The sequence below is a fragment of the Cibotium barometz genome, chromosome 41, assembly GCF_041138505.1.
Source record: "Cibotium barometz isolate CiBa-2024 chromosome 41, ASM4113850v1, whole genome shotgun sequence".
In the NCBI taxonomy this organism is placed as follows: domain Eukaryota; kingdom Viridiplantae; phylum Streptophyta; class Polypodiopsida; order Cyatheales; family Cibotiaceae; genus Cibotium; species Cibotium barometz.
In genome coordinates, this window is record NC_141086.1 from 46,843,756 (window position 1) to 46,858,123 (window position 14,368).

Here is a 14,368-nt window from a genome sequence, read left to right on the forward strand (position 1 = left end):
CATATGTGAACATTACATAGTGGAATGTCAAGAATGGCCTTGAAGTCAGGGTCAACTTTATCTCTATTAGGTGCTCTCTTCCACCATTTGGAATCCATTACTTGCACTGATTCTCTGCAGTAAAGACAAGGAGACTTTGAGTTACCTCCTTTACTAACGTTATACATGCACTTAAGTGTTTTAAGATCCCCCGCCATATGCCACTCTACTTGAAAATCACCTTTTCTTGCAACATGGAGATTCTCTCCTTGCACTTGTCTTTTAATTATTCTTGGTATTTCCGTGTGGTGAAACACCCAATCTAGTGTTTCATGGTCTTTTGTCTTTACCTGTGATTATACAAAACAAAAGTCTTACTATAAAAGATTTGAAAACATTGACTAAAATCAAGTACGAAATAAAAAATGATCATACCTGGAATGAGCCCAACCACCATATGTGTTTCTCCGACTGCACACTAAAATACTTCGAACTCGCTTCATTCAATGATGTATCAAGTGCTCCATTCATCAATGTGATAGTAATCCTTTCCATTTTCTTTTCCTTTACAACCTCACACTCATCCAGTTTGATAACAAATTTCAAAATGCCTTTGCACTCTTCAAATGTTATTCCATAAAACTCGACCATTCTTCTTTGAAGTTGTTGTAGATCTACAAATATATTGTTCCAAGGGTCATACACAGTAGTTCCTTTAGCATCATGAAATATTTCTTCAATATGGATATATGGTCCAATAAACTCATCTATACTTTCATTCAAATGACCTCTTATCTTCCATACTGTTGCTAGATTTGGCAGTAAAACTCGTTTAATCCTTTAATCTCTCAAAGTTGAGGATATCGCATGGAAAATCGAACTATATCCCTTCCTGCTAACTCCACTAACATCAAGAGCCTCTTGGATTGTAGTACCATCAACTTGATTATTGGATATAAAGTCCTCTACAACATTGCGTTTGATTGTTTTGTATTTTTTTTCTTCAATCAATCAAAGCTACACCACAAGAAAGCAATCCTTTCATTTGTTTAACTGGAAGAAGGTTGGGATCCATATTTTCTTTTGCAGGCTCCAATAATTTCCTATAGTAACAATATAGTAACAACACAATATGCCTATATTATTCAACACTTCCAATCCTGTTTTGCATTAATGGACAAAATAGATATAGTCATTTGAGAGCATTTTTGAGTTTAAAAAATAAAAAATTACAAACTAACCTTGCTTCCTGAATTCTTCGCTTGCATCCACCAGTCCCAGCCTTCAAATTTGCAATGTTTTTAATCTTCCTGCTTCGTTGTCTGTCTCCAAGCATGGTTCTCTTCCTTCTTGATCTTGTTAACTCTTTTTTACTCTTTGAATGCTCCTCAATTTCATTCTGCAACTGCTGCTCCAATTTTGCACGAATAGCTATCTCTTGAATCCTGGCTCCCTTTTCTTGTAGGTACATTGTTTTATATGTTTCTGCAAATGCAGACTGTGCTGAAATATAACCAAGAAGTCCATTTTGTCCATCGCCCGCAAACCTCAGTAGTGTGGTTGGATTGACAAATGGAGGTGTAGAGTTTTTTACTAGACATTTTGGATATATACTTCCATCACACCATAAGTCAATATGTTGGAGCCCTTCTCTTCTCATATTTTCCCGTTGTTGAGCATTTAGCACCGTATCCTTTCGTCTTTTTTGTGCTGGAGCATATTGTTCTTCTAAGTCGATGTGAAGATGGTATAATCGCTTCTTCTAAGATTGTAACTCACTAGTATCAGCCATTTTTGTGCTTCTGAGGTTGCAAAGTTGGCTTGTCAATCTCATAGTCTTTTTGTAACATGAATTGTGGAAGTGTGGCGGTATCCATACAATCATTAAGTTCAGTGATGGATTTTTTATGAGAGGCCGACACACGTCATCAAAAGAGATGCAAAATCTTCGAGAAACAAAAAAAATTAAGGAGATATTTAATGCAAAATCGTGTTAGTTAGACAAAAGATTATCTTATTCTTTTCTGAACTGACAGTTTTGAGCCACGTTTCCATATTTTATTATTTTTGAGATCTTTTAGGAGAGAAATAAATCGAAAAATAGTGAATTTCTTACAGGGCCCCAAAATGAGCTCCGTTTTTCCCTAATGTCTCCGGTGTTTGCTTTTTTTTTCTTCAAACCAGAAGCGCAGAGTTGACGGTGCTTTTTCTTTCCTCAGCGTGACGATTCATCTTGTTGGATATCTCGGGCTCGGCTGCTGTGCTGCTGTTGCGCAGGCTGACGTGACGACTCGGGCTCTGCTGCTGTTGCACAGGCTGACGATGCTGCTGTTGCGCAGGCTGACGTGACGTCTGTTGCTGTGCTGCTATTGCGTAGGCTGACATGATGACTCGGGCAAGATGACGTCCGCGTGACGATTCATCTTGTTGGACATCTCGGGCTCTGCTGCTGTGCTACTGTTGCGCAGGCTGACGTGACGACTCGGGTGCTGCTACTGTTGCGCAGGCTGACGTTGCTGCTATTGCGCAGGCTGACGATTCATCTTGTTGGATATCTCGGGCTCTGCTGCTGTGCTGCTGTTGCGCAGGCTGACATGACGACTCGGGCTCTGCTTGCTGCTGCGCAGGCTGACGATGCTGCTGTTGCGCAGGCTGCTCTCTATCCCTACCTTGCTTTTTATTTCTTCAAACCAGAAACGGAGAGTTCCTTCGTATGGAGAGGAGAGTCACACAAACCTCTCCGATAGACTTTGACCTGTAGAGATCTCTAGGCTCACGTAGAACCATAGCTCTGATACCATGTTGAACCAACGTGAGAGAGAGAGATAGACACGTCATATGCATCCCCAAAGGTGTGTGGAATACACATAATAGATGAGTATAGAGGAGATCCTAGGGCTATATATAGAGACATTCTATATATAGCCAACAGTTTCATCCTCACTTAGTAATGTACTAGAACTTGTTTCATTCTCAGACTTTCTTTGGTTTGTCAGTTTTTCATTATGTTTATGATGAGATCAAATTTTCTTTTGGGTTTTTGTGTCCTGTGTCTCATATATGGGTGTTGAGGTTTGTGTGGTGGTTTTTGAGGTGGATCCTTCTGCATCATGTATAGCTTTTGGCTCTTTTGTGTTTATGTCCCCTTTTGGGTTTATGTCCTCTACAGACTCCTTTTCCTTGTCTTTTAATTCAACCTTGGTTTCGACAGTTTGTTGTCGTTTGTTTTTCTTGGTTTTAGAAGGTTTTGCTTCTTCTTTTGGGTTCTCTTGAAGCATGTTCTTCTACCCATGTTGAGGTATTGTCTTTTTTGCATTCTTTTTTACTGTTTCTTGTGCTTTGGCTTACAAGCGTGTAAGCACATTCAAGGGTACCGTGGCCAATTGCCCATTTAGTACACTTAAGATGTTAAGAGTTGTATTTTGTGAGACAAGTTGCAGTGAAGCAACTCGTCTTGGGAAATCTTGGAACATGTGATCAATGCCACATCGTTCGCACATTGGTCGCAAGGTGTCAGTGACTATGGGCACATGGAAGTATTCCAAACTTTGGAGTCTACAACCTTGTGAGGTCCACACAATAGAAACATTGAAGTGTTTGATTAACTGGTTCCTAAGCAATTTCTACCCTTTGGACTATTTCTATTTGGCGCATTGAGATGGAAGTTTTGAGTCCATTGTGGCTGAAGCAGAACACCTTTTAGTATCATGGTCAAAGGTTTTAAAATATATGCAGTATAGAAAAATAGGTGCCTTGTATGCACAATGGGGATATGTATGGTCGTAGTGATTGCATTCAACACAAGGCATTTCATTCCTCACTTTTAGAGGCATCAAGGATGTCTGGTTTTGAAGGTTTTCATCCTCTCTTAGAGATGTTGGCTGTAAGGTTTTAAGCAAAGGTGCATAAAATTCTGGGAATGTCAATTCCAAGATTGATCTTTCTTTTGCCATTGCTTCACTTAGTTTAGATGAGTAACACATCGTAGCATGATCATCTTCTAGTATGTTGTCATCTAAACGTATTGCTTCTTTGCAACATTGATCGAATGTTTCTGGATTAGATACAATGATCAAGTGGTGTAAGCTGTTATTCTTCAAGCCCATCATGAAACATCTCTTCAATTGAACATCATTTAATTTCTCCCATGACTCACAACGTGAGTCCAAGAGCTTTATCCTAAAGGATAAAATCTCTAATGGATTCATTTGGTTGACACTCAATTGAATAAAGTTCTATTACTGCACTCCACCAATCACCTTGTCTAGAAAAGCCATGTATAAAGGATGATCTCAAGGTTTTGAAGTTGGTCTTGATCACCGGCATCAATGTGATGAACCATTGACTAGCTTTTTCCTCTAAGCATAAGTTCAACGCATGTATCTTAGTGGGACAGTTAGGATTTCCAAAACACATCTCTGTTCAAACATTTGAATGAAAGGAAAGCATCTCGTAGGATCTCAAAAGTAATAAAATGATTGGGGCCATATTGAGCATGCCAGCAGTTGCTTGCCTCACCATCAAAAGTGCCGCTGAAAGCATTCCACTTAGTAACTGTGGAAACAGTGGGTGGCATACCATTAGTGCACCAAGTATTCTTGATGTTGATGACATGAGTATTCGGATCCTCCTTTTTCTTGTCATAGAACTTTGGATACTTTAAGGAAACCCGATGAGCCTTTCCAATGGGTGGCAATGCTGCACTACCAAGGCCTAATGGAACCGAGGGTTGGGTGTTGGCACCAAGACCTGCAAGAAAGGGACAAAAAACTAACAAGTTTCACCATCGGACAAGCTCATCCAGACTTCTAGAGTCATTGCCAGATTTCCCATTAGTAAAGTTCTATATATCCCCGTGATCGAAATTGTACTGACTAGCATCCTCCATAGGATTTTCGTTAGCCAGCCTGGTAAGGTAAAAATGTTCTTGTTGAGTACCGCAACATTGCTCACCGGTGTCAGTCATGTGGTCCGTTGCTTTCAGGAATCATACTCCTTTTCATTCAAAAGAGTTTCATAGTAGATAATCGAGTTCTTGCTTAGTATCCAAATCAAAATGACACAGGCATGCCACTTAGTATCCAAATCGAGTTCTTGCTTAGTATCCAAATCAAATGACACAGGCATGCCACTTAGTAATGGAAAATATGGACGAAAATTATCAAACCACTCAACCAATGGAAAAAAATGAATGGTTTTAAATTCAATGTGATCAACAATGCCACAATGACTGGTGTCGGAAATTCCGGACATGGAATCACCTTGCCTCTATAGCTGTCCACTCCAATAGCCTTGGAAACACACACACGAATGGGGGCACCACTAGCCACCGGTCGGCTGGAACACTTCTCTCTCAGTTCACCACACCACCCACGGCAAAAAGACAGCACAAAACAGGGGCACCATAGACCAAAGTTGATAAAGCCAAATCCACAACAAAAAAAAAACTAACCTCTTGGTTCTCATCTGCTTCAAGCAAGGCGTCTTGCCATAAATTAGTGCTCGAACTAGGAACGGTTTCCGCTGACTTATTTGGCACATCCCTAAACCCTCCCATGTTGGTAATATTCAGTCTTTCCCTTGCTTCTTGTAGCTCTTCCTCTATGGCATCTTTTCCTTCATATTTAAGGGCATCAGCATAGATCATCTTTAGTGTTGCTGCAGCAGATAGGAACTCGGTGTCTTTCACATGGCTATCCACTAGTAAGTACTTATCTATCCCATCATCATCTATAAAATTGTCATCGACCTCCAGATTTTGGGCTATGAAAGCTATGCAATGGTCCTCCCTTAAGTTAAATACATGTTGTATGTCTGTCAGCAATATATACTCTGAATCTCCTACTTGGTAGGAGGGGAGTAATGGCGTTGGAATGGGGGAGGAGTCATCTGATTCAATCACAAGCTGACCTATATCACTGTTTTGTTCTCTAACTGCCTCAATATCAACCGCCGAACTGAGCTTCCTCTCTTCTTCAACATTGAACTCCTCAATCACATGAGGAGTGTCCTCCTCTTCAGCAACATCCTCAACGGTGGGACTAGCCTGACGAGAAATCGTGTCTTCACTTTCATTTGTTGCATGCGGCTCTGTACATTCTTCATCTGTTAATTGCACGTTCATGTGCAAGAAGCATAAGAAGGCATAAGAGTATTCCATCAAGCAGCATTTTCTTTTGTGAAAAGGGCATAGCAAAGCTCTCTTCTTATCACATGGTACCTTGTGCCAATCCCTGTTTAACCTCTGCTTCTTCTCCGGCGACACCTTGAGATTAAAATGAATGTGATTTTTCCCATCAATCATCATTGGTTCATTTGTGAGCTCGTCAAACTCTTGCTTTGCCTCTTCAAAGTATCCATGAGTGATGGCTAGAAAATATATCCTCCAGAGAAAAATCGCAATTGAACATCAACGAAATTGCAGGGTGCAAATCATGATGTCGACATTTGTAAAGGAAGTCATACAACAGAGTTGCAGGTATTTCTTTAATCTCTTCGTCCACATCAAACTCGACTTGAACTTGCGCCATGGCTGAATTCAAGGGTGTAGATAAGACATGGAAAATATTAGTTCAAGCAATGAATCAAGAGACAGTCGATCTTAAACAACAAATCTCTGTGTGGTGTGAATGGATTCAACATAACGCGAGAGGAGATGCCAGAGGAATCCAGGTATTCCTCCTCGCGTTGTAGTGAATCTATTTTCCCTAACGCAAATAAAATTGCAGCTTAGTCAAGGACCTCTTCTCGCGTTATGGTGAATCGATTCACCATAATGCGAGAAGGAATATTGTGCTTCCTATGGGACCTTCGCTCGCGTTATGGTGAATTGATTCACCGCAACATGATGACTTTATCATCCTTTGGCAACGCCTCTTACGTTATGGTGAATTACAAATAAAGATAGTTCTCAAGTACCCATACTAAGAGAGGAGGTGTCAAACGAATTAAAATACTCTTCTTCGCAGTCAATTCACCATAAGGCGAGGAGTCATAAGTTTTCAATTCACCTTAACGCGATGAAAAGACAAAGCAAGGAGTTCTCCACGACTGAAACCAAAAGAACGAAATAACAAAAGAAGAAGGAAGCACAAAAGAGATAAAAATACCAGGAAAACGAATTGTATACAAACGTCGCAGGAGATGGAGATGAAGGAGGTTGGAGGTTTGTCTTTGACGTTGGATACAGGAGGATGATTGATGAAGGAGGGTTGGAGGAGATAGTCAGTCGTTGATGGAGATGAAGGCTGTTGGTGGGGAGATAAATGAGAATACGAACTCCAAGAGAGGCATTAAATGAGATGAGTATCCTAGAAAATCCGTTTTTAATGCTACGCGACACGTCAGCGCCGCGTTTTCACCCGCCATTCCATGAATGCCACGTGGCAGCCCGCCGTGTACCTAGCACGTGTACAAGCTATAAAGTTTAATCAAAGCCCTTTTTAATGCTATGCGACACGTCAGCGCCGCCTAGTCACCCTGGCAGCCCGCCAGCACGTGTGTTCGCTCTAAAGACTAATCAAAACCGTTAATCACGCCACCTTTTTGTCCTCTTATCGATTTTGCCTTGTCCGTCCTCCTGCTTGCCTCCAGGTGACTTCCGACTACCGCCACAGTACTGAACCGATATTCCACCTCCTGCACGACAGTCTCCATCCATTCTCACGCAAGAAATGTAAGTTTTTGTATATTACTTGATTGTTTTGTAAGTTTCTTGTATATTGCTTGTTTGTTTTGTTTTTTCTTCGACTGTTTGTCTTTTGCCATGGTGATTCGATTCACCTTAAAGCACACGACGGGCCATTAGAATCTCAATACGCTCCATGTCTTATGGTGAATCGAATCACCATGGCAGAAGGCAAACGTAAGAGATTCGCGATAATCCTCCTCCCGTTGTAGAAAATCGATTCACTATAACGCGAGGAGGATTGTTTTGCTTTGACTGGCCCTTAGTCTCGCGTTATGGTGAATCGATTCACCATAACGCAAGACCAAAGGGCAAAGGATTCAAGATAATCCACCTCTTATTGGTGTCAATTAATTCACCTCCTACACGACAGTCTCCATCCATTCCCACTCATAGAATGTGATGAAAGTGTATTACTTGATTGTTTTGTGAGTTTCTTGTATAATCCTTGATTGTTTTGTTTTTCCTTCGACTGTTTGCCCTCTACCATTGTTTTCTCTTCGACTGTTTGCCCTCTGTCATGGTGATTCGATTCACCGTAAAGCAGACGACGAGTCATTAGAATTTCAATACTGCTCTATGTGTTATGGTGAATCGAATCACTAAAATGCAAGACGGAATGGTAAGAGATTCGGGAGAACCCTCCTCCCGTTGTAGTAAATCGATTCACTATAACGCGAGGAGGATTGTTTTGCTTTGACTGGCTCTTAGTCTCCCGTTATGGTGAATCAAATCACTATAAAGCAAGATCAAAGCTCAAAGGATGCACGATAATCCGCCTCTTATTGGTGTCAATGAATTCACCATAATGCGAGGAGGATTATTGTGTTTCTGTGGGCCTTCATCTCGCGTTATGGTGAATGGATTCACCACAACGCGAGGAAGTGCATATTGCTTTCTTGGCCACCCTCTCTCGCTTTATGGTGAATTGTTAATTGTGTACTACTGAATAGCTAAGTTTTTTGCTTTTTCTTGCGTTTTCAGATGGCTCGTGTAAGGCATACAGCTAGACCCATTGACAATGCAGCTCCCTCATCTACTGGGAAGAAGATGGGCGTTCTGAAAGCCTCAAGATCCACGAAATCAAGCAGTCCTTCCCGATTGTCCAAAACGCAGCCTAGACTAAGGCGTTTCGCAGAGCATTCGGCAGCTCTGCGAGAAATCACAAAGTTTATGAAGCACCCGACAGCTGCTATTCCCAGATTGCCTTTCCAGAGGCTTGCCAGGAGAATTTGTGAGCAGAATGGAATTTTGTTTAGGTGGAAGGCATCGGCCCTGTTTTGCTTGCAAAGAGGCCACAGAAGATTGGATGATCGAATTTTTTTTGGATAGTTACGTTCTTGCTGCCCATGCAAACAGGGTGACAGTAATGAACAAAGATTTTTTCAGCCTAGTAGCCCTTCGTTTCAGATACGATAAGTTACTTAGACCAGTTACGTTTATTGATGAACGAATGTTACAAATTTTGGATGTCCGTCCTGTACAAAAAGTGAGAATTGAAGAGGTGACCGAGGGAGGTCCAGATCATGAACATCAGACTCGGGCAAATTTAATGACAAGCGCTCAAAGGGAACATCAAACTGCAATGCTTGCATTGCAAACAAAAAGGGAAAATGTTCGCGCACTCCACGCCATGAATCGGGAGGCACTGCAATTTTTGTTGTCGGAGTTCTATGTACCCTTTAATATTAGAGGGCATAGATGTTATTTCCCGATTCATGCTGAAGAAATCAACATTTTGTTTGATCCTAAAACTGAAGTCAACGACAAAGTGCTCAGATGTGTTTTAAGGTATACTCTTTTCTCTGTCCTGCCACAATTTTTCATTCTTGGCTCTTAAAGTTTATGCCTCACTCTTGATATGTTTCCTTGTGAAGTTTTGTTATTTCGCAATTTCCCGAGGATGTACAGCAACGAGTGTTCCAGATTGATTCACTGGTCTCAACACTGTTGCTAGTAGAGTCAGTTCCGTACCTCGATGTGCTGAACTGGTTTCGGGAGGTCCAGCTGGACGATGCCCGAGTATTTTTTTTGGCATATCATGAAAAGTGAGTTTGTCTCTCTATCTCTCTTGCATGATGTTTATAGGAATCACCGTACACGAGTTATATAGTGCTTCCTTTGGATTGAAACTAATAGAAATCTATTGTGCAGTTCCCATTGGAGTCTTCTACTAGTCGACGTGCAAGAAAATGTCATTTACCTTGCAAATTCGACATCTGGTGTCCATGGAAATGTTTTGCTGTAAGTAAAAATCATTAAGATACATATTATTGTTTGAGTTAGAAGTCCGGATTGATCAGGATAATGATTGGTCTTTGTTTATAGTGGTGTCAGGAAACTAATGGCAGCTTACGAGAGCCTCAGCATGGACATCGACACCCTGGATCGATCGACCATCCGAAGGTTAGTGTCCCCAAACAAGAAGATGGCTACAGCTGTGGGTGGAGGGTTGCACTTAATGCAATGTTGCTGCTACGAAGCATTTTTCAGCTCCCTTCAGAGGATGTAAGCATTTTTCAGCTCCCATATGCATGCCTACTCTTGTTTATCTTCTTATATATTGTCATGTTGATCTTATTTATGCCTTGATGAATTGTGATGGCAGTTTCCATCAATGTCTCGCTACGTGGACCTAGACGTCCAAACGTTTAGGGAGGAAACGATTGCGAAATTGATCGAGGTCGCTGAAGTTATGCCTCCAGACGGGCCAGTGGACTTCATCCCGCCCAATCCACGAGGGGGGATAGGCCCCCCTGAGCCTCTTACATGGGCTCCATACTTGGGAGAAGAGCCATGGCTCCATCCTGAAGCCGATACCTATGGGTTCCAGTAATAAATAGTTTTTCCTTCTTCCAACAAATGTACGTTTGTAAATATGCAGATATACATGTACATTTATATTTTTTTGCACATATCTAGTGTTATTGGAGAGAGAACATCAATTGTAAATGCACTTTTAATTTGAAAATCAGAGGATCAAATTTGCTACTGTGTTCCTTCATTGCTTGTTTTCTTACTTTAAGCCTTTTTTGTGTACATAAATTTTCAATTGGGAAATTTTTACCTTCATTACATTGTTTTAAACAATAAAGCATTACAAAAGCAATGTTCTGAATAGATAAGTTTATTGCATATGGAAAATACCTTGTCACCGTATACATGGTCACATCATATATCTTCTAGTGCCTCCAATTCATGTGGGGCTGCAACATCTTTACAAATGATCTGATGCTCTCTTCTTTTACTTAGCTTCCGACCATCGAGCTTGAAGAAAAATTGATCTGGAGGATTCTGAATAGCTACTTCTAATTCCTTCCTAACATATTCGAGAGTCCAATTCGCTTCCACTTCAAATGTCAAAGATGGGTGACCCTGTCGAATTATAACTATATCTATCAAGCAAGAGTGGCTGCCATCTCTTGTATCTTGGTCCATGCTTTCCCAGTTGTTGTTGATCCATCGCCACCTTCTATAAGTAAATGACATGCACAGATGTTGCGTGGCCATATAGTATCTGATTCCAAAATATCATTAGGATAATTTTTCGAGTATAATCAAATAAACGTTGTAACTGTTTCACAAAAATACATTATAATGTCATAACACTCACCAAAATGCAATGTCGGAGGTGTTCAATCGACATTCGATCAAATCATCTCCCTTCTTTGATGATTTCACTCTCCAACCTTTGTCAAACAAATGATCAAGCCAGGCTTCATCTATATCTTTGCACACAAAAGTTGTTCTAGTTTTTCTCAATTGTTTACAATCAGAAAATAAATGAACAAAGCATGCAATTGGAACAAACAAACTTAAGTGGACATTTCTTGCACCAATGCTAGGCTTCATAGCACATTAAATATCATTAAACATTTTGGTCCTATATGACTCTATCACTTCTGTGTCAAGCAATGGCCACTCAGGACTATCAAGTGCGGGCAACGGAATACGTTCCAACTTTCCATGTCGACTCGATTGAGTGGGCAAGGTATAAAATGAGTCATAGAAATATGTTCTACTTCTTGCGAGATCACTTGGTGCACGACCTTCATATTGAAGTTCCCCCACCTCACCATGTACGACATTCAAGAATCCCGTCAAGCATTGTGCAAGCTCCCACTCCTGAAGATTGGATGGGTACAAATCTGTGCAAGGCAGAAAAATGTATATCAATCACCTTATTTGCAACATTGAAATACAAAACACAAGCACTTACAATGTGGTCTGTGTCTTGGAAGTCCTTCCAATGGTCCCATGTTGATCTCTTTTTGCATGAATACATGCTGGATCAACACTTCTTTGACAGTTTTCCCTCCTGGTGCCATCTTAAAGTCAAGGATCCTTCCTTTCCAATGTTTGGCCAAGTCTTCAGATGCCTTTCCCTTCACTCGGTAGTGGCCTTGTTTTCCTGGCTGCATAGTGACCCAAGAGTACTTCCTGTATACTTGGGGAATCCATTCTTTGTTCTCGTCTTTTATGTTATACAACACAACAGATGAGATACTGCTCCTTGCTCGTTTCAGTCCACTTTCGGGTGCCATGATAGATTAACAGACGTATGAGAAAGAAGAAGTAGCAGAAAGTGGATGACTGAGCTAACCGCTTTTTTGGATCAAGGAGGGAAGAAGAAATGAGGGACGGTGTGTTCTTTTGGGCGCCAAAGATGTTTTGAGATTCAAAAGTGGAACCAAGTTGAGGGAATAACCAGGAGAATGTGTATCTATCTATTCCAAGCATTCAAGCTTCATTAGTTCTAGGGGTGGTGGAAAGAATTTTTTAGTGCTCCACGTCTAACACAGGAATGTGGAAAACATTCTTTTATTGTGTTAGTTTCTGACAAAAAAACGGTTTTAAATATTTTAAGACAAGGTGATGGTTTTTCTTAATATTTCATGAAGATAAGAGTTTCTCCACGTTTTGGGTAGGTTTGTACAGAGGTCCCACCACCGGTGAATCTCGTTCGTAGATTACATGTCACTCAATCTATGTGTCTATTATTATATTATTGTTGAAACAGCCCTCTTTTGAGTCTAGAATTTTCCTAATGAGATGCCAGGGAAGTGAAATTTGGGGTGAGGAGACATCAAGCATCTCCAACATAGCAAATTCATCGTGAGCGACCTATTGAGATAAGGGTGATCTTGATGAAGAAGCTACATGTGAAGCCTCTATTATTAATATAGTTGAGGTAGAGTGCGATCTTTGAAGATTTTTGAGAATCCAAAATTTTTGAGGGAGGGATGGCAAAGATTCCATCATGACTTGCTTTCCCTTGTCTACATTTGAACTACTGAAGGTGGCCTAGCTCTTGGCGAGGCTTGTACATTAGTGTCTCTTGGAATGATTAGATTGCACTTCAGAACCCAAATCCACACCTTGAAGTAGCCTTAGGTTTGGCTTGATTGTAGAAACAAATTCACATGGGCCTTCAGGCTTTTGGTTGTTGAGATAAAGCAAGATGAGTAACTTTGGGGACCCATTTAAAGATAGGTTGTGGCTTTCTTGTGCTTGGGTCTTTATTGGCCGTTGGTGTTTGTTTTGCAAAAGATGTGGATGAAAAGTTGGAAGTAGATGTTGTGTGGAAGTAGCCTTGGGTTGCATTGATGGTGGTGAGGCTTCGTCCTTGTAGCACTCAAGTGCTAGGTGTGGTAGTGTGTTGGGTGTGGATGGATTTTTACCATGGAAACACTCCCTATGGCCTAGTCAATTTTTCCATTGAGCTGCATTCATCCATATCCATCCAATAATGACATGTCCTCTCAAGGTTCTAAGAGGCATTACCAAAAAGTTACCGACCAAGTGTTTGTTAATATGATAGTTTCAAGCAAGCCAAGCACTTCACTATTTTGGGTGCTGATACCTTCTACTATCGAGTTTCTTTTTTCAACTTGAGGTTTACTCGACTCATTCTATGGAGCAAAAGAGAGTAAATTATGACTAGCACTTGTGTGAAGTAGTGCATTGTAGAAAACCTTACCATAAGTATACATGTGTATATATATGCGCGCGCGCGTGTGTGTGTATTCATGAAGATGTCTCCTTTTTTTCCAAAGGAAAGCAACCGAGATGAGGTGTACCCTCGAGCTAGCATGAAGTTCAAGCACGGCTAGGTCAATGGAGCCCAAGCCTATAAGGTTTTTCTTAGGTGGACACATAAGGTCGTGGACCATTGATGCAAGGGGCACAAATCTAAACATCCAAAACCAAAGAAAAAGGTTGGAAATATTAAGCAAACTCGAGCTATTGGGTGACCATATAAAGCCACGGTGCCACTGGGAAAAAAGCTAGTGAGTTGAATATCAAAAACCATTTTTGAATACAGTAAGAGATCGAGCCAGCCCATTCTTATGGGTTATATCCCAAGCAAGCAAATGGAGCTTGACATGTGCATAGATATAAACCCGCATTGCCAAACAAATGAATGGTACATCTTGTTGTCAAACCCAAAACCCAAACAAACAAGTGCATGTTTCAGAACATCAACCAAATCTAGAATCAAGACCAATTGATGTAACCCAAAGATTGATGAAGGGAGTGATCAACCCAACATGGATCAGAGGTAAAGTCACTAAAGGACTCAACATGAATATATGCATGCTCCATCAAGTCAGAAAGGGTTAAGGGGGAACCAAGAAAAATATGTGCTACATGAGGTCACAAGGGTGCACCATGAAGTTAATGACACTTGGGGAAGCAAGT